Here is a 21895-nt window from a genome sequence, read left to right on the forward strand (position 1 = left end):
TCCCCCAAAATAATACTTAAGTATAATACTTAAGTATTTTTACTAAATTACTTTACACCCCTGAATACTGTGATTTTCTGCATATTTCGTTTTATTCTGGAAAGGATTCGTTCATTCAGATACGAGGGAACCGTCTGAACACGTTTAACCACTGATCAAACTTCACTTGTTTTTAAGGTAGGCAATGTTTTAACTGTGTCAAACATTAACACAATGCAGTTTGACATACAGTATGTATGGGGATATCTTGTTTACTTGCTACTATATGTCCAAAACAAACTTTTTATATACCTTATAAAGATATAATGCCAATAGTGTCGGAAATTAACGGGGACTCGGAGCAAAAATGCCACCAAAATTGACAAAAAAATATCCCTGAAATTCAAAATATGGGGTCAAAAAATGCCCATGCAACGAGTTCTTATTTTAATAATAATATCTGATATAGTTACAATTACATACATTGCGATCTTCTTTTGACTTTTCACTGAACATTTTTTTCCCGCCATTTGGTTCCTCGCACCATCACGCGCACAGACAGGCTCTCCGCTTCTATCAATCTGCATCAGTTCGTTATTGTACTCCCACGTTAAATTCGGTAACCGTTCGCCCCTCTTGTTCAAAATAAACTGTCCTAGCAGGTAACACTCTTGCTCACAGTGCTGTACTGTACTTCCCTGCCCTGTTCTGCTGTTTATCTGTCTTAAAAGCCTCACCGGCTAGAGGCCAAAAGTGCGCAATGGATGGATGTTATATAAAGAAGGTATGAGAAATCACAAAACAAAGTAACCAAATGCTACAATTTACTTAATAATAATATCTCAATATGTTAAATAACCATAGTGTTATTTAGACTTTATTATTACAACTGTAATACAATAATACATATACAGAACAACCACTTTTAGTGTTTGAATCAATTATAATCTCTCACTAAACACTGTGTGAAATGTTTATTTTTGCCTTATTTTATTCAGTTGGCATGTAGGAGTTGTTAAAATTTAGCTTAATAATCTCATTCCATATCTGGATAATTGCTGCAATATCATAGAGGATAAATTTCCTCCTCTATGATATTGCATTATATTAGTTTTGTACCATATGTTAACTTAATAGACAAAATACTTGGACATACGTGAATGAGAATAAACCTGAAGTAGGAATGTGTTTCAGTCACAGTGCACATTATGTAGTTTAGAGATGATTTAGAGACATTTAGAATGTTACAAATGGCTATTTCTATTTAAATAAATGTTGTATTCTTAAAATGTTCTGTTTGTCCAAGAATCCTCTTGCAGCAATGCAGGTCTTTGGCATTTAGAAGCTGCTAGTTTAGGACTTGTGAGGAGTCTGTTTCTCAAAAAAGAGACTGTGATTTACTTGTCTTTTTGTTGTGCATCTGGCCATCCATTTCCCTCTCTATCCTGGTTAGATTCTTTTTTCAAAACAGTAATGCATGGAATAGCCTTCATCTCTCTAAAACAATAGACTTTCGGAGAAAATAGAATTTCAGGAGAAATGTGTTTCTTTGCCTATTGGGAAGAACCCACTGTATTGTGATTTCTGCTGGGTAGCACAACCATTTTCAATTGTTCTAATAATAAGAAATTTTTCTTGAGTACCAAATTAGCACTTTAGAATGCTTTATAAGGAACAGGTGACACAGTATATGTTTGCCATCACAGGTAAAGAAAAAAACTGAATAAATATCACAGTGTAATAAAAATTGGCAATTAATGACTTTGGCAGTATTTTTTATCAATTTAATGCATCCTTGGTGAAAGGAAGCATGAGTTTCATTCAAGAACAACAATGTCTTTGTGTTCTAAAAATGGAAGCATATATACTATATATAATATCATTTTCATTAAGTAACCTGTAATATAATTACTTGAGTATTTTTTCGGCAAACTACTTATTTACTCTTACTTGAGTCATAATATTTCTTAGTACTTCTACTTGTGCTCAAGTGAATTATTTTTTCAGTAGCAGTACTTTTCCTTAAGTAAAAAAAATCAGTACTCTTTCCTGGCTCAACTGCATAGCGCAACCAACGCAAAGCAAACGCGTTTACTTACGCGACCCTCTACTGCAGCGCTGCTGAACCTGATGTATCGCACTTTGATCGGCTCATGATGAGCATGGGCGCATGAATGGTTTGTCCGCGCTGCGTGCTTCTGCTGACTAACTCAGTTTCGTCACTCACACTTTAATAGTTTAGCTTTCCAATCAGTTCATAACAAAATACAACAGGATGTGCGAATATGAGCACGGATTAAAAAGAAAGAGGAAGTTTTGGCATGCATGTGCAAGGAACTTTAACATGTTGATGGATTAAAATACCTACGCTTATCTCTACCTTTAGCTCATGTGTGAGTGATTATTACAAGTGCCAGTGGTGGGTCAAGCAATAATTTGTGGAACCCCTGAGGGTCGAGGACCCCCTGTTGAAGACCCCTGCTTTAAAAGAACAGTTCACCCTAAAACTGAAAATTCCATACCATGCAAATGAATGCTGACCAGAACTTTGAAGCTCCAAAAAGCACATAAAGGCAGTTTTTACATAAAAGTGACCCACATGACCCCAGTGGTTAAATCCATATCTTAAGAAGTGATATGACAGGTATGGGTGAGAAACAGATCAATATTGAAGTGAGTTTTTAATTTAAATCTCCACCTTTTACTAACCCCGGCCAGTAGGTGGCGATATGCACAAAGAACGTGAATCGCCAAAAAACAAAAGAAAAATGTGGAAGTGAAAGTGGAGATTTATAGTAAAAAGAGGCTTATCTTAAATATTTATCTGTTTCTATCATATCGCTTATAAAAACAAAAGAAAAATGTGGAAGTGAAAGTGGAGATTTATAGTAAAAAGAGGCTTATCTTAAATATTTATCTGTTTCTATCATATCGCTTATGAAGACATGAATTTAACCACAGGAGTCTTGTGGATTACTTTTATGATGCCATTTTGAGCTTAAACGTTCTGGTCACTATTCACTTGCATTTTATGGACCTACAGAGCTGAAACATTCTTCTAAAAATCTTCGTTTTGTGTTCAACAGAAGAAGGAAAGTCATTCTCATCTGGAATGGCATGAAATGAAGTAAATTATAAGAGAATTTTCCTTTCCTTTTTTTATTCATTTTAAAACATTTTTATTTCTTTTATTTCGTTTTATTCTTATTTCTTGTTACACATCTGTTTAGCAGTGCATTTATTGACTCTGCTGAATTTACAGATTGCACTCATTTTATAATTTTATCAGATGAAAACATCTGCATGAAAAAGGTGGGAGGTTGTTAAAGACTATGACAGTGGTCGTATCAAGATCATGGAGTGACAGACATTAGGACCTCAGGAAGGTGGTTACTAAAGGTCACGGGGGTGCCTTCGGATGCCTGGAGAACCTGTTCTGTTTTTCCACTTAACGGGCGCCCAACCTTAGTTTTACATTCTTATGACTTACTTTTTATTCTTATTTTTATTTTCTTGTTCTTAAGTGATGTATCTTTTATTTTCTTTATCATTTCCATGTAAAGCACTTTGAATTACCACTGTTATTGAAATGTGCTATATAAATAATCTTGCCTTGCATTGCCTTTTTGGGAGAACTATTCCTTTAATAACTCCTTTTGTATTCCACAGACAAGTAAATGATGACAGAATTTTCATTTTTGGGTGAACTAACCCTTCTCAAAATGCTTTAACAACATATGTATTGCTAGAACAAGAATTTTCAATGCATTCATGTATGACAGGGCTTATTATGAACTTAAATATAGGAATATGTGGAGGAGGAAAAAATTGTTTGTGCCTTGGGCCCTGTCTAAAATAGTTAGGGTCCTTGGCTTTGTGGGTGACAGGTGTCTTGTCTTAGGGGAACAATTTGGTAATTCTCACTGAGAGATGTATTATTAGGAGCTCTCAAGCAAGTTCAATAACTACTGAACTCCTAAACACAGTTCAGGAGATATCAGGTGAAAATGAGAGGTTAAAAGGACATATTGAAAATGAAACTGTTTTGCAGCTGTCTGCAGCTGGCCCTGTCACTACAGCTCTAAATGACCATACATAATCAATTATGGGTCATGTAATGGGCAAACACAAATAACGTTCAGAGCCCATCCAATCAGAAGCCAGCATTCATTACTGCCGGTCTTTATGATGTGATGTGCCTTGCTTGGTTAACTGTGATATACATGCAAGCACAACACAGCATGACACATAAAATCATAAAAACAGTTTCAATGCCATAAAAAGTTTGCATATAAGTCCATATAGTGTGGCAAACGTTAACTCAAAGACACAAATCTAAAGTGTTAAAGTTTACTGTAAGAGGGCAAAAATTCTACTGCAATCTTTCAAGATTTTAAGCTGAAGTATGCAACTTTTTCTGTGGTAAAATTATTTCTCTTATCACAGCTTAATATGCAGTGACAACTATAAGCAAGCCATTCATAGGTAATTTTTATTTTAAAACTGTAAGCACTGTGTTTCTGTAGCGCTCTGAAAATTTGAAAAAGTTTGTTTTGAGAGACCTGTACTTACAAACAAAATAACATTGACTCAACCAATGGTGTGAGTTGGGGGCAGGACTTTCTCTTTGTTTGACCAAAGACATGCAGACTGGGGGTGTGAAGGGATTCTTTACAGGATTAACAGCAAGATGACATGACAAGTGGTCAACCGATTTGGGGTTTTTAAAAGCCGATATCTTGCATTCAAACACAGCTGGATGGAGCATAATTCCAAATGCAGGGATCTCGAGACGTGTTTTTCTAAATTTTAAACTACATTTAACTTGACACATCAACCTAAAACACTGTTTACGCAACCAAAGTGAGATGCTTCAAAAGCATCCATTTTACTTAGAAAAGCCTTTAAAATAAAATACACTATATTGCCAAAAGTATTAGCTCATCTGCCTTTAGACGCATATGAACTTAAGTGACATCCCATTCTTAATCCATAGGGTTTAATATGACGTCGGCCCACCCTTTGCAGCTATAATAGCTTCAACTCTTCTGGAAAGGCTTTCCACAAGGTTTAGGAGTGTGTTTATGGGAATTTTTGACCATTCTTCCAGAAGCGCATTTGTGAGGTCAGACACTGATGTTGGACGAGAAGGCCTGGCTCGCAGTCTTCGCTCTAATTCATCCCAAAGGTGCTCTATCGGGTTGAGGTCAGGACTCTGTGCAGGCCAGTCAAGTTCTTCCACATCAAACTCGCTCATCCATGTCTTTATGGACCTTGCTTTGTGCACTGGTGCACAGTCATGTTGGAACAGGAAGGGGCCATCCCCAAACTATTCCCACAAAGTTGGGAGCATGGAATTGTCCAAAATCTCTTGGTATGCTGAAGCATTCAGAGTTCCTTTCACTGGAACTAAGGGGCCAAGCCCAGCTCCTAAAAAACAACCCCACACCATAATCCCCCCTCCACCAAACTTCACAGTTGGCACAATGCAGTCAGACAAGTACCGTTCTCCTGGCAACCGCCAAACCCAGACTCGTCAATCAGATTGCCAGATAGAGAAGCGTGATTCGTCACTCCAGAGAACGCGTCTCCACTGCTCTAGAGTCCAGTGGCGGCGTGCTTTACACCACTGCATCCAACGCTTTGCATTGCACTTGGTGATGTATGGCTTGGATGCAGCTGCTCGGCCATGGAAACACATTCCATGAAGCTCTCTACGCACTGTTCTTGAGCTAATCTGAAGGCCACATGAACTTTGGAGGTCTGTAGCGATTGACTCTGCAGAAAGTTGGCGACCTCTGCGCACTATGCGCCTCAGCATCCGCTGACCCCGCTCTGTCATTTTACGTGGCCTACCACTTCGTGGCTCAGTTGCTGTCATTCCCAATCGCCTCCACTTTGTTATAATACCACTGACAGTTGACTGTGGAATATTTAGTAGCGAGGAAATTTCACGACTGGACTTGTTGCACAGGTGGCATCCTATCACAGTACCACGCTGGAATTCACTGAGCTCCTGAGAGCGGCCCATTCTTTCACAAATGTTTGTAGAAGCAGTCTGCATGCCTAGGTGCTTCATTTTATACACCTGTGGCCATGGAAGTGATTGGAACACCTGAATTCAATTATTTGGATGGGTGAGCGAATACTTTTGGCAATATAGTGTATCTCGGACAGATTGACTCAATTGCAAAGTGGATTGCTCTGGACTGTAGGCCAATGATAGGCTTATGTTTGAGAAAATGGAAATAAACAATTTCTTCTAAAGACACTTTACGTGTTGTCTTAATGCTTAACTCGTCTGCCACAATAATGTAATAAATTCTATTTATATAGAATAATATATACATACTTATACTGTGTGTATATATATATATATATATATATATTATATATATATATATATATATATATATATATATATATATATATATATATATATATATATTATCCGGTGCGAGTTAGAGGCGCCGCTGGACCCACTCCACCGCTCGAGTGAAGCCGGCACCACAGGCAACTCGGACCAACAAAGTTTTACTGCTTATTTGAAATATGTTCTTTTATCGTAATCCTGACCAACCGTTTTGGAGATTCCGGTCTTTCCCCATTCAAGTAGATAGGAGCTGCACTGTCATGACGCTTGTTTACATAGAAAAATAGCTGCCCAAATTGCCCAAGAGCTTCCAAAAACGGTCGCAGAGTGGACTGACTTACCTTGAAAAAGAGACTTTGTTGAAAGGGTCCGGAAATACATTTGGACCATTCTAATGCATTGGTTTTTGTTTACATTCTTGAAATGGTTTATACTATATATATATATATATATATATATATACACACACACACACACACATATACATACTGGCGGCCACAAGTTTGGAATAATGTACAGATTTTGCTCTTATGGAAAGAAATTCGTACTTTTATTCACCAAAGTGGCATTCAACTGATCACAAAGTATAGTCAGGACATTACTGATGTAAAAACAGCACCATCACTATTTGAAAAAAGTCATTTTTTATCAAATCTAGACAGGCCCCATTTCCAGCAACCATCACTCCTACACCTTATCCTTGAGTAATCATGATAAATTGCTAATTTGGTACTAGACAATCACTTGCCATTATATCAAACACTGCTGAAAGCTATTTGGTTCATTTAATTAAGCTTAGCATTGTCTTCGTGTTTGTTTTTGAGTTGCCACAGTATGCAATAGACTGGCATGTCTGACAAAAAAGAAAAGAAAAAAGAAACAGCTTTTTCTAGAAACTCATCAGTCAATCATTGTTTTGAGGAATGAAGGCTATACAATGCTTGAAATTGCCAAAAAAAACCCCGAAGATTTCATACAATGGTGTACACTACAGTCTTCAAAGACAAAGGACAAGAGATGTGGAAGGCCAGATGTACAACTAAACAAGAGGATAAGTACATCAGAGTCTCTAGTTTGAGAAATAGACACCTCACATTTCCTCAGCTGACAGCTTCATTGAATTCTACCTGCTCAACACCAGTTTGAAACCATGTGATTTTTTCATTTTTTATTTTTAATAAATTTGCAAAGATTTCAAACAAACTTCTTTCACGTTGTCATTATGGGGTATTGTTTGTAGAATTTTGAGGAAAATAATGAATTTAATCCATTTTGGAATAAGGCTGTAACATAACAAAATGTGGAAAAAGTGAAGCGCAGTGAATACTTTCCGGATGCAGTAAAGAGAAGACTCAGGGGAGCAGGCCTTATGGGAAGAATTGCAAAAAAAAAGCCACTTTTGAAACAGGAAAACAAAAAGAAAAAGTTAGAGTGGGTAAAGAAACAAAGACATTGGACAACAGATAATTGGAAAAGAGCATTATGGATCTTAACCCCATTGAGCTTTTGTGGGATCAGCTAGACTGTAATGTGCGTGAGAAGTGCCCGACAAGACAGCCACATCTATGGCAAGTGCTACAGGAAGCGTGGGGTGAAATGTCACCTGAGTATCTGGACAAACTGACAGCTAGAATGCCAAGGATCTGCAAAGCTGTCATTGCTGCACGTGGAGAATTTTTTGATGAGAACTCTTTGAAGTAGTTTAAGAAGTTCTGAACATTTTTTTCAAATTGTAATAGTAATTTTTCATGTTATTAATGTCCTGACTATACATTGTGATTAGTTGAATGCCACTTTGGTGAATAAAAGTACCAATTTCTTTCCATAAGAGCAAAATCTGTACATTATTCCAAACTTTTGGCCACCAGTATATATATATATATATATATATATATATATATATATATATATATATATATATATATATATAAAAAACTTAAAACTTATAAAAAGCACTCAATCATTTTGAATTTGCTATTGACAAGAAGCATCTGCTGATGTGGACCATGCCTCGAAAAAAAGAGATCTCAGAAGACCTACGATCAAGAACTGTTGCTTTGCATAAAGCTGGAAAGGGATACAAAGTTATCTTTGAAGAGCTTAGATATTCATCCGTCCACAGATAGACAAACTGTCTATAAATGGAGATGATTTAGTACTGTGGCTACTCTGCCTAGGGGCCGTCCAGACAAGATGACTCAAAGGGCACACCACAGAATGCTCAATGATGTAAACAAAAAACCAAAAAAACCTAGAGTGACAGCTAAAGACTTGAAGGAATCATTGGAACTGGTTAACATCTCTGTTCATGAGTCTATTACATGGAAAACATAAACAGGCATGGTGTCCATGGTAGGACACCACAAAGAAAGCCGCTGCTTTCCAACAAAAACTTTACTGTGCCAGAAGTTTGCCAAAAACCACCTTGACACTTCACAGTGCTACTGGGAAAATGTTTTGTGTTCATTATTATTTGGAATGAATACGCAGCACTACATACGGCATAAAAAGGGCACCGTATACCAACATGAAAACATCATCCCAATGGTGAACTACGGTGGAGAGAGCACCTTGATTTGGGGCTGCTTTGCTGCTTCGGGGCCTGGACCACCTGCCATCACCGATGGAAAATCTTTCATTATTGTAACTTAGATAAAGATCAAACCAGATTTTAAGACAAATTTACTCATAAATGCAGGAAGTTCCAAAGGGTTCACGTACCTTTTCTTACCACTATATATAAATACAGTTGAAGTCAGAAGTTTACATACACCTTAGCCAAATACATTTAAATTCAGTTTTTCACATGTACTGACATTTAATCATAGAAAACACTGCCTGTCTTAAGTCAGTTAGGATCACTACTTTATTTTAAGAATGTGAACTGTCAGGATAATAGTAGAGAGAATGATTTATTTCAGCTTTCATTTCTTTCATCACATTCCCAGTGGGTAAGAAGTTTACATACACTTTGTTAGTATTTGGTAGCATTGCCTTTAAATTGTTTAATTTGGGTCAGACATTTTGGGTAGCCTTCCACATGCTTCTCACAATAAGTTGCTGGAATTTTGCCCCATTCCTCCGGACAGAACTGGTGTAACTAAGTCAGGTTTGTTGGCGTCTTTGCTCGCACACGCTTTTTCAGTTCTACCCACAGATTTTCTATCAGATTGAGGTCAGGGCTTTGTGATAGCCACTCCAATACCTTGACTTTGTAGTCCTTAAGCCATTTTGCTACAACTTTGGAGGTATGCTTGGGGTCATTGTCCATTTGGAAGACCCATTTGCGACTGAGCTTTAACTTCATGGCTGATGTCTTGAGATGTTGCTTCAATATATCCAGATAATTTTCTTTCTTCATGATGCCATCTATTTTGTGAAGTACACCAGTCCCTCCTGCAGCAAAGCACCCCCACAATATGATGCTGCTACCCCCATACTTCACAGTTGGGATGGTGTTCTTCGGCTTGCAAGCCTCACCCTTTTTCCTCCAAACATAATGATGGTCATTATGGCCAAAAAAGTTCAATTTTTGTTTCATCAGACCAGAGGAAATTTCTCCAAGAAGTAAGTTCTTTGTCCCTATGTGCACTTGCAAACTGTAGTCTGGATTTTTATGGTGGTTATGGAGCATTGGCTTCTTCCTTGCTGAGCAGCCTTTCAGGTTATGTCGATATAGCACTCGTTTTACTGTGGATATAGATACTTATCTACCTGTTTCCTCCAGCATCTTCACAATTTCTGTGAAGATGCTGTCTCCTTCTTGAGCGGTATGATGGCTGTGTGGTGCCATGGTGTTTATACTTGCTTACAATTGTTTGTACAGATGAACGTGGTACCTTCAGGCATTTGGAAATTGCTCCTAAGGATAAACCAGACTTGTGGAGGTCCACAATTTTTTTTCTGATTTCTTTTGATTTTCCCATGATGTCAAGCAAAGTGGCACTAAGTTTGAAGGTAGGCCTTAAAATACATCCACATGTACACCTCCAATTGAAGCCAATTAGCCTATCAGAAGCTAATTTGCTTATTGTCTAAAGGCTTGACATCATTTTCTGGAATTTTCCAAGCTGCTTAAAGGCACAGTTAACTTAGTGTATGTACACTTCTGACCCAATGGAATTGTGATATAGTCAATTAAAAGTGAAACAATCTGTCTGTAAACAATTGTTGGAAAAATTACTGGTGTCATGCACAATGTAGATATCCTAAATGACTTGCCAAATCTATAGTTTGCTAATATGAAATCTGTGGAGTGTTTAAAAAATGAGTTTTAATGACTTCAACCTAAGTGTATGGAAACCTCTGACTTCAACTGTATGTATATATATATATATATATATATATATATATGAATACAGAGAATGTGCACTATTGACAAGGCTGTAAACCAATGTCAGACTAAATTTTTCCCTGACCATGAGAAAATCCCCCCAAATGCAACCATCCATGCCCCCCCCCGCCACTCCCTCAGGGGATCACCACCTCCTGACCTCCTTTACTAAAGGGTCAAAGGGAATTTAACACAAGCCTTCCACATTCCTCCAAGGTGATAATTGTTGTTGCTCTCTACAGGGGGCCATCAGGCAGTGGGCAAACAGGAGGAGCTTAAAAAACTCACCTACTCCCCTCCTCTCGACTCACACAGCATCTCGCGGATGACACACATGAATTATGGCATCAACTGACAGTGTGTCGACAGCGACACCAGTGCGGTGCACTTTTTTTACAGCCCTTGCAAGTGTGCAGCTGTTAGCCTCAGTGTAAACAGCAGACCCACTTCACACCTTCAGTCAGACGTCTCTGAGTCTAAGCACCTCCTATGCTAATAAGATTTATTGAAAATTTCAAACAGGGCCCATAATAAAACAAAACATCATGGCAGCTTAATTAGTCCTCTTCATCATCTATACCCCCCACTCTGTTGTCCCTAAAGGAGAAGGCCTTAGAGGGAACTGATGGATGGACTGTGTCAGAGATGAGACCTCCCTCATTAATCCTAGACTAAAGCACTGCTCCTCTCCTGCAGACATGATAACGTGCAGCATGGCGGTGGATCTGTTCCATTGTGGTAAAATGTTTCAACTTCATATTACTCCGAGCACTAATTTAAAAAAAGTCTTACTGCAAGTAACATTATTTTTCTTGCAATGTTACACAACTCCCCATGCAGAAGGAGTGACTTGTGTCATTGGTTTGGTTGCATGCTGTATCTCTGCCATGGTACATGCTGTATCTTCTCTGCCATGTTTTTGTGTGATTAAGACTATAGGGCCAGAGGCAATCATTTCTCTAGCCTTTAACAGTATAACAGTTTCGTTTATAAATGGACTGTAACAAAAACATCCAGACTAATATGACATTACTTCTAAAATCATACACTACTGAGATTACAATTAAAGGAATAGTTCACCCAAATATTTAAATTCTGTCATCATTTACCCTCATGTTGCCCCAGACCCATGTGACTTTTTATCTTCCGTAGAAGGCAGAATTTCAGCCATAATCACCATTCACTGTAATTGTATGGGGAAAAAAAGATGTGATGTAAGTGAATGGTGACTGAGGCTGTCATTCTGTCTAACATCTCATTTTGTGTTCCATGGAAGAGAGAAATTAATACAGGTTTGGAATGACATGAGGTTGAATTTTCATTTTTGTGTGAACTATCCCTTTTAAAGCTTTCTCAGCAAAACTCAGTCACATGTGAAGACTTCATCATTACAAGTTTTTTATAAAAATGAGTACCAACAAAAACTTCACAGTAACATTTTCAGTGTGATCTCATGAGAACCTAATATTTTTGCAAAAAGATATTATGTGGCTCCTTACACGTATCGCAGCAGTTCCGAGGTAAAAATGTCCACTGTGTGGCACTAAAAGTGAGTTAAATGTTCTCCCAAACAGATTTGTGTTTTTGAGGTTAATGCTCTATCAAGTTTTAAATCAACAAAACCTACTTACCAAACCTAAACCTTTCATCATCATCAGAGTGCTCAAGCACTGAACTTGTGCAGCCAGAATTTTCTAACCCTGCATACTCTGAACGCACAGAATGCGCATACGCCTTGAATTATTTGCACTAATTAGTGGGTCCAATAGGTGGCAACACTCACAGTTGTGCCATTGCGGTCACAAAGAAGCATTAGAAGAAGATTAATTGCCACTAAACAACAGGAGACAAAGGTAAAAACAACAACAGTGGATGTGCATGTCAAGAACGCATGTGTGAGGAGGTCAGGAGATACCTGCATTTGTACAGTATAACTCAAGTCTGAAGGAATATTAAAACATCTTTATGGGTCTAAACTCCTAAAGAGAACTAGTCCAGTATCTCATAGCCATCGAAGCACCCATGCGCCAACTGCCTGTGTATGCGCACACAGTAAATAGTTTATAGTTATAGTATAGTTTGCAAGGCTGCGCATTCGACAGTACGCATCCGCGTCAAAACTGAAGTATACTTAGGGTTTAAATCTCTCCGATAGTGAGGTTAATGACTGATTGAGTTTTAAATCAACAAAACCAACATCCCTACCCTAAACCTTAGACCAAAACCAAACCGACAGTGTCATAAAAGTAAATGTGAGATGAAAAACACAAATGCTTGTACTTTCAGCTCATGTGTTGACACTCTATTAGTTGAGCCACTGTGAAATCTGATCATGCCAGAACAAGATGGTAAATGTAGTTTTTTATGTAACGCATATGTTAAAATGTATCGAGTTACATCATGCGCTCTAGTAAAAGTGTTTTGATGTCATAAGATAGCATTGTTTGTGAAAAAAAAAAAATCAAAAAGTGTTTATGAACTGATAACCTGCCATTTTACTTGTGATTAGTGTGAAAGTGACTAAGTCATTGTTGGGTAGAGTCTCTAGTGTTTATTTCAACAGGAAAAAGCTGTGATATGTACAACAAGGCATGTAAAATAATTTAGCAAAACTGTTAGTAACATGATTCTATGAGACCAAGTTTAACATTTTCACCATTTAATCGTACCTAAATTAACCTAAATTTCAACTATCCCTCCCTTACAACATCCAATATCTCATAATAGACAGCTAAATTTGGTTAAAAACAGACTGCCTTTGGTGTTTCGATAAAGCCATTACTTTTAAGGGGAAAGGAAGACATTTTCTTGTCTGCTTGACATTTCCTGGTCTGTGCCCACATGTGGTTTCCCTGAGCCACACAGTGAGGTTTTGGGGTAATAAAAGCAGAGGTGGTGATTAAGGAGCAGGAATAATGGTCTCCACAAAACCTGGAATGCGTTTAACTGCCACGCCAACCAAGGAATCATTCAGGGCCCAGCTCCATTAATATCTGGCATTATTCAGCTCTTCCAGAGCAGATGCATTTTTGACTTATTAGGCTCTCCAAAATACAGTCATTAGTGTAGTGGTCCTACAAACCCTAACAGGGATTAAAGGCAAGAGAAGTGTATACATTTAGGAGCCACATAGCACTGTATCAGTGTACTGTTTTACTTGAAACATATGTAACATATTCTATCAAGCCAGGACAAGCTATTCAAGGGTTGTCTACTGCCTACTAAGGTTTGTCAAGTCCTGCTTCCGTTTTGCTTGTCTAACCTGCCTACTGATTTAACCTTGTTAAATTTTGTGAGCTCTCTATAAATCCTGGATTAGGAAGGACAAATGTCACAGAGAATCTCTCTTACAAACACACACACAGATACACACACTTAAAGACATACTCCATGTGCTCAGCACACACAAACCCCATCACTTTCCTCATTACAGGGACTTTAGGGCTCTGAGTTTTATCTGGGATTTCCCATTTCTCGGCCAGCCGCTTGACATCTAATAGCCTGCAATCAGAGCCTGGCACAGGGCTCTAGAGTCGCAGCGCTGCACCTTGATTTGTGCGAAGTACCACCGATGCAGCTAAGCCCTGATAATTACAGGTCAAAAATACTCTCTTGCCCTCCACCCACAGAACACACTGACCTGAGCTAATGGCTAGAGTGTGGGAGCAATGACGGGTTAGCATTTCATCTGTCCGTTCAGTTGTTCTATAACGTGCAATGTTGAGGGTCGTATATGCCTTCCTGTGTCTGCACTTTGTATGTCTGTGTGTATCTAATTGAGAGGTAAGCAAAAAATAAAAAAAGTTTGTGCCTTCAGAAAGTTTCCAATAAATATCCTGCATTTAATTTTAAACATCTGCCCATAAACCTCTGAGGAATGCTAAATAAAACCAAAGCTTTCAGAGAAAGACTTCTGTCTGGCTCTCACACTTACAGAGCAGGATTTGTAATGGCTGAAACTAAGATTATGCAGTTCAGACTGGATCGTCTGTGCAAAATATGTAATTGCACTGGCACAATATATCTTAAAGGAATATTCCGGGTTCAATACAAGTTAAGCTCAATCAACAGCATTTATGGCATTATGTTGATTATCACAAAAATGTATTTAGACTCGTCCCTCCTTTTCTTTAAAAAAAAGAACAAATTGAGGTTACAGTGAGGCACTTACAAAGGAAGTGAATGGGGCCAATTTTTGGAGGGTTTAAAGGCAGATATTTTAAGCTTATAATTTTATAAAAGCACTTACATAAATTCTTCTGTTAAAACGTATGTATTATTTGAGTCCTAAAGTTGTTCAAATTGTCATTTTTACAGGCATCTTAGGGTTTGCTGAAATTACATTGTCATGGCAACGAAATTGTAAAATTGGCTATAACTTTACACAGAAAAGGCTAGTAAGTGAATTTATCACACTAAAATTTATGTTTACACGCTTATTGTTTGTGAATAGGTATTAACATTCAAAAATTAGCCCCCTTCCACTTCCATTGTAAGTGCCTCACTGTAACCCAGATGTGCTTTTTTCTAAACAAAAAAAATAAAAAAAATAAAAATAGGAGGGGCGAGTCAAAAGAAATTTTTGCAGTAATCAATATTATGCCACAAATGCTGTTGACTGAGCATAACTTGTATTGAACCTGGAATATTCCTTTAACAGTAGAGGACAATTAGTTTAAGATGGCAAAAATAATTCAGGTACACTTCAGCAACATGATGTCGGCTTTTACAGTTAAACCATCCACTTAAATGAGATAAATAAGATAACAGCAGCGCCAATCATGCTTTCTTTGTGACAACCCTCCACAATCACAAAACACACAGCAGACCTTGTGCACAGCAAAATAGGGCAGGAAAAAGGTCTTGAACTTGCTTTAAATTTTGACCCCCAGGAGGGGGGCGAGAGGTAACCTAAGGGCCGGAGACAGTTCTCCGACCTAGACTGCAGTCCTGGTTTCGATTGTTCAAACTCCTGACGCCTTCCGCTGCTGCACCTGTCAGCCATCAATAGGCCCCCTGCCCGCACCCTTTCAGCATGGTGAATATATGGCCAGGCTGAATGCCCCCAACCAGCTAATTACTAAGGTCCTCAAAGGCCTGGCTCTGCTGTGTGCATCACTATAACACCAAACCGGCCTGCACTGACCGATGCAGCCTACACACACACACACACACACATGCGCACATGCTTACACATGAGGGCCGCTTACGAGGAGCATGGCTGATAGAAGCATTATTGCGTGGCGGGAGATTAACGGAGCTGTCTACACGCAAGCATGAATAATACAGTTATCACTCCAGACAGACTGCAGGTTTAAACTGCAGCTCTGCACTGAAGCCCTAGCAGGACATTACCTCTAAAATAGAAACTCTCTTCAAGTTAGGATGAAGATGAAGAGCGGCCACAACAGATCAAAAATACTGCAGATGGACTGCAATACACCGATCAGCTATAACATTAAAACCACCTACCTAATATTGTGTAGGTCCCCCTTGTGCCGCCAAAACAGCACCAACCCACATCTCAGAATAGCATTCTGAGATGATATTCTTCTTACCACAATTGGTGAGAAAAAATGATTTCGTCATCTATGAAATTAGACATCAGAAGACTACAAAGGACAGTTCGGACTGCTGAGAGGATTATTGGTTGCCCCCTGCCCCCCCTTCAAGAACTATACACTTCCAGAGTGAGGAAAAAGGCTGGACAAATCACTCTGGACCCCACTCACCCTGCCCACTACCTTTTTGAACTGTTGCCTTCTGACCGACACTTCAGAGCTCTGAGCACCAGAACCGTCAGGCACAGGAACAGTTTTTTTTCCCTCAGGCTATCCATCTCATGAACAGTTAAATTGCCCAATTGAGCAATAACTATGTGCAATACACAGTTTAGTCTTTCTTATATTTATCCAACACATCCAATCTCTTCTGCCATTTCATTCCTCTGGGGAAAAACAAAACAAAAAAAACATTTGCACTGTACATAATAGATTTGTATTTACACTGTACATAACAGATTGTATTAGATTTGCACTACCCATGTGTATGTATGTGTGTGTCTGTACGTATGTGTATAATTATTTTTTATTTTTCATTATTATCTATGTCTTGCTGCTGTTTTTGTATTGTTTTTGTATTGTTGTACACTGGAAGCTCCTGTCACCAAGACAAATTCCTTGTATGTGTAAGCATACTTGACAATAAAGCTCATTCTGATTCTGAATTGTACAGAACGGTTATCTGAGTTACCTTAGACTTTGTCAGTTCGAACCTGCCATTCTCTGTTGACCTCGCTCATCAACAAGGCATTTCTGTCCACAGAACTGCCGCTCACTGGATGTTTTTTGTTTCTGGCACCATTCAGAGTAAATTCTAGAGACTGTTGTGCATGAAAATCCCAGGAGATCAGCCGTTAGAGAAATACTCAAACCAGCACATCTGGCACCAACAATCATGCCATGCTCCAAATCACTGAAATCACATTTTTTCCCCATTCTGATGGTTGATGTGAACATTAACTGAAGCTCCTGACCCGTAGCTGCATGATTTTATCCACTGCACTGCTGCCACACGATTGGCTGATTAGATCATCGCATGGATGATTGTTGGTGCCAGACGGGCTGGTTTGAGTATTTCTGTAACTGCTGATCTTATGGGATTTTCACACACAACAGTCTCTAGAATTTACTCAGTATGGTGCCAAAAACAAAAAACATCAAGTGAGCGGCAGTTCTGCTGATGGAAATGCCTTGTTGATGAGAGAGGTCAACAGATAATGGCCAGACTGGTTTGAATTGACAAAGTCTATGGTAACTCAGATAACCGCTCTGTACAATTGTGGTGAGAAGAATAGCATCTCAGAATGCTATTCTGAGATGTGGGTTTTGGCGGCACGAGGGGGACCTACACAATATTAGTCAGGTGGTTTTAATGTTGTGGCTGATCAGTGTATGTAACCTTTTTTGACCAATGAATTTCCATGACTTTCCTATTGTCTACGTGTTCGTGATTGCAGGATACAGGTTTTTAAATAACATTTAGATTCAGACTGATTTGTGAATGAACCACTCACTGAATGATTCGCTGACAAATCAGACATCACTGTAAGCAAGTTCTACTCTGCACAGGAGCAATATCTAGCTCATTAAATATCTTAGAGCAGAGAAAAACTGCAGAAAAACTAGAGAAAAAAAAATATTTTCACTATAGAAATTTTCATGATTTGACAATGACCTTTCCAGGCCTGGAAAACAGTTTTCATATTTCCTGATATTTCCAGGTTTTCCATGACCCTTAGAACCCTGTCCTTAATAAACTTCATATTCACATTTAACATAAATCATTATGTTTTTAAAGAGACAATTGGTACCCAAATGTGTGGATCATGGGAGTGCACGTGCAAAATGTGGCACTGAGAGTACAGTAATCGTCTCGGTTATGTACGTAACCTCGGTTCCCTGCTAACGCATATGGGAGTTGTCCTTCCACATGACCAAGTTGAAACCTCTCTACAATAACACTAATATTGGCTATGGTGTTTGAGCCCCACCCTTTTCGGCACGAAGCTGTCTGCTATAAAAGCAGGTGCACAAACACCATTCCTCAGAATTTTCTGACTGAGGGACAAGGAGCACATCGCTCGGACCCCAGAAGAACTCTGAGTCTTGTAGTGCAGCCAGCGTTCGCAATGTCTCGTTCCCTTCATCTCAGGGAACAGAGGTTACATAAGTAACTGAGACGTTCCCTTACAACTCAGTTCACTTGACATTGCATGCTAACACATATGGGGAACAGAATCCCATCACGCCACACTACACGACATAACCTTCCAGAGAGGAAACAAGATGACGCTACGGTCAACCTGTATTAGATGCATTTGCGGTCAGCACTTTCTTTCTGAAAACTTGACCCAGCATAACACCTTGTTGGTAGAAGGCTGGTGCTGTCCATGCTGCTAGAACAGCCAGACAGTGGCGAATTACCATGATGCACAGGAAAATGAAATGATGTCAGTGGTAATGTTTTTTCAGTTTGAACTGAAACAGATACCGAAAAATGGTCTGTACGCGCTCATTCATGAGGTGCATACGCATGAACTCCTAAAAAGGAGATTTACTGGCTGGGGAAAAGTGTGCTTTTGACAGAAAAGTGAGCCAGAGACAGACTGAAATGAAGGACTTTAAATTGATACGCAGTTCCCTCAAACGCGAATCTAAAAAGCTGCCTGTAATGCGGTGCAATTGGTACATAAAGTACGCATCCTTCAGATCTATTGAAGCAAATCAGTCCTGAGGACGGATGTGTGATGAGATCTGTTTCTGAGGAAACATTTTGAATGGACATGTTGCAAGTGCACAATTCAAGCGTGTCAGAACTAGAATGGGCCAAAGCCCACCGTCCTTCTCCAGAACGAGGAATTGGCAACTGTAAATCCTGCTGTGTGTCACAGTCTGTGCACACAACATATATTGTGAGGTCAGACCTCAGATTGTGCTCGATCGTTGTAAACGCCAGCTCTGACACGTCCGTGTGGACTTGCCACGCATCGCGCAGTGGGACAGCAGGCTTATTAATTCATATGAAACAACCTCTATCGCGTTCTTTGCGAGAAGATTGTGTATTTTGGCTCGTAACACTTGCACATCTTCGGATGGAACCGTGAAAGATCGGGTGGCCGATGTACAAATTGGATCGTGAAACCATGTTCAATCGTTTTTTATCCAGTCAGAATGCCAGTTGGGAAGCGGTTGCGCATAATGTGAGGCTTTGAAGTGGGAAAGCCCTTTATTGAAAAGTGTGAGCATCTCTTGCATGTGCAACGAGCCTTGTAATCTTTTTTCAATCTTTGTAATTCATTACAAGATATAATGCGTCGCTCACCATTGGGAAGCTGTTGCACATAATGTGAGGCTTTGAAGTGGGAAAGCCCTTTATTGAAAAGTGTGAGCGTCTCGTGCGAGCGCTGTAGTTTTTACAATCTTTGTATGTTTATACATGATATAATGCGCCGCTCACCACTGGGAAGCGGTTGTGCATAATGTGCAAACTTTATTGCCTGTGATTAATGTGAGACACAGAAAACAACATATTGAACAACATTTTGAACAACAGCAGTGGGAAAGAGGGGAACAGTATTGTGTGTCAGGAGTGCTTTGCTGCACGGGGGGAGGGGGTCTCATCGGTCCAGGACTTGCCTTCGTTTGTGATGAAGTACTGCTCCGGTTTGGCATAAAATGTCTCATAGCCTGTGATTGTTGCTGAGTCATATATAGCGCTCAGCAATTCTATTCACAGAGCCTCTGAAAAAGCCAGCTGGAAACACTGGAGCATCAAATAGAGCAGCTTTTCCCACGTCACACATTTCCGTGTGGGTCAGCCAGATGTGACGATCCAAAAACACCAGGTTGCTTATTGACTTGCCAATGGTCTGTGCAGTGATTTTCGTGGCTTGCATGCCTAAGTCCGTAGCGGTGCGGAGCTCTTTGAAAGTCTCTGGATCATAGCCATGCTCATCCATTTGTTTGAGGAGCTTAGCTGGGAAAACTTGGAGCACCGTCATCGCGTGGAGTGCTGAACCAGTTTGGCCCACCGCTGAGTATGCTCTTCCAGCCAGTGCGGACGTTAGTCGACATGGCTTAGAAAGATGAGTTCCACCTCAAATTCATCCTGCTCGACCTCGCGGCCCCGCCGTGCCTCCTTGTGTGACCCCTCCGGTATCACAGAAGAGTGGGAGGGCGCTAAGGCTGAGTCGTCCCTCAGAACGAGGGCGATTCACGAGCGATTCGCCTTGCTCCTGATCTGACGGCGGGATGTGCCTCTCGCACAAGGAACACTTATGGAACGACATCTTTAAAAAGACACGAACATGTAAGCAACACTTTCATATATATATATATATATATATATATATATATATATATATATATATATATATGCACACATACACACACATATATGTATATATTTATATTTATACAATCAATATATAATATACAATTGCTTTATAAGTATACACAACACCTGCCGAAGCACTGCGGGGAATCAGGATGCTGAAGCGACCCGTTCACCAGCGAAGCGTCAAGCGGCGAGGCGGAGTGATGTTCGCCGGAACACTGCAGGGGAGCGGAAAGTCTTCTCGTTGCCGTGAAGATTCCACCCGCTGACTCGTGTAGTTGACAGCGAAGCAGAGGGCTTCTAGGGAAGAGATGAATCGCTGACTTGATGGAAGAAAATTCTGAGGAATGGTGTTTGTACACCTGCTTTTATAGCAGACATCTTCGCGTCTAAAAGGGCGGGGCTCAAACACCATTGCCAATATTAGAATATTAGTGTTATTGTTGAGAGGTTTCAACTAGGTCATGTGGAAGGACAACTCCCATATGCATTAGCACGCAATGTCAAGTGTACTGAGTCGAAAGAGAACCCCATGCATGCAGTCATGCAGCAAACTATTTCTGTGCATAACCACAGGACAAAAATGCGGAGGCAATGTCGGAGCCACGTTACAGAGGAACGTGTTTTGCTCTGCAACACAGGAATAATACATTTCTAAGGTATTATGGTATTCTTTCTGATTGACCATTTCTGTCATTTATTTTAAATATACATTTTCGCATTGTGATCTTCTAGCTACATAAAGTGCATTCACAATATAATGTTCCATACACAATCATAGCCACATATAACGACTTTTCCCCCAACTGTCAACACTTCAGAATGCACTGCCTGTGATGTTTTCCTCCTCTTTCTCTCTCTATGCCCCCAGACAGCTGCCCCTGCAACAGTCTACCACCAAAGGTTTAACCACCCTAACACATTTCCCCAACACGAAAGCATATACTTTGTTCACAACAATGTCACAGAACTGTTTACTGTCTATTAATTTAGAGCGTCCATCATTGTTTATGTGCCCTGCGTGCGAGCTAACATTGCTGCGTACCGGCATCAGAGAGAAAGAGTGTCGTCTGCGGGGAACCTGCTGAAGATGAAAGTGATGATGGAGAAGCGCTCAGTCAGCACGCGACCCACTGACTCTCATGCGACCAGGTCTCGAGCATCCACCTTCCAAAGCTACGTAAACCTGCCTCGAACAGACCCCGCTAGGTTCGGGGCGTCCCAGACTGTCCGCCCTGCGACATATTTTTAGTTTTGACCCGTTGATGTCATTTCCTGTGAATGTGTACCACATGAATACCTTAACTCGTTAC

At 39.8% G+C, this 21895-nt stretch overlaps 1 long non-coding RNA gene across 1 annotated transcript in view; it reads right to left on the reverse strand.

Annotated features, from left to right (window-relative positions):
* LOC127417976 (uncharacterized) overlaps window positions 1-21803 on the reverse strand; it is a 99957-nt gene extending 78154 nt beyond the window's left edge. Inside the window, exon 1 of the long non-coding RNA XR_007893351.1 lies at window positions 21628-21803. This is a non-coding gene — a long non-coding RNA (uncharacterized LOC127417976). The remainder of the gene's footprint in view (window positions 1-21627) is intronic.
* Between the last annotated feature and the right edge of the window lie 92 nt (window positions 21804-21895).

Source organism: Myxocyprinus asiaticus, chromosome 27 (assembly GCF_019703515.2).
Source record: "Myxocyprinus asiaticus isolate MX2 ecotype Aquarium Trade chromosome 27, UBuf_Myxa_2, whole genome shotgun sequence".
NCBI classification, from domain to species: Eukaryota; Metazoa; Chordata; class Actinopteri; order Cypriniformes; family Catostomidae; genus Myxocyprinus; species Myxocyprinus asiaticus.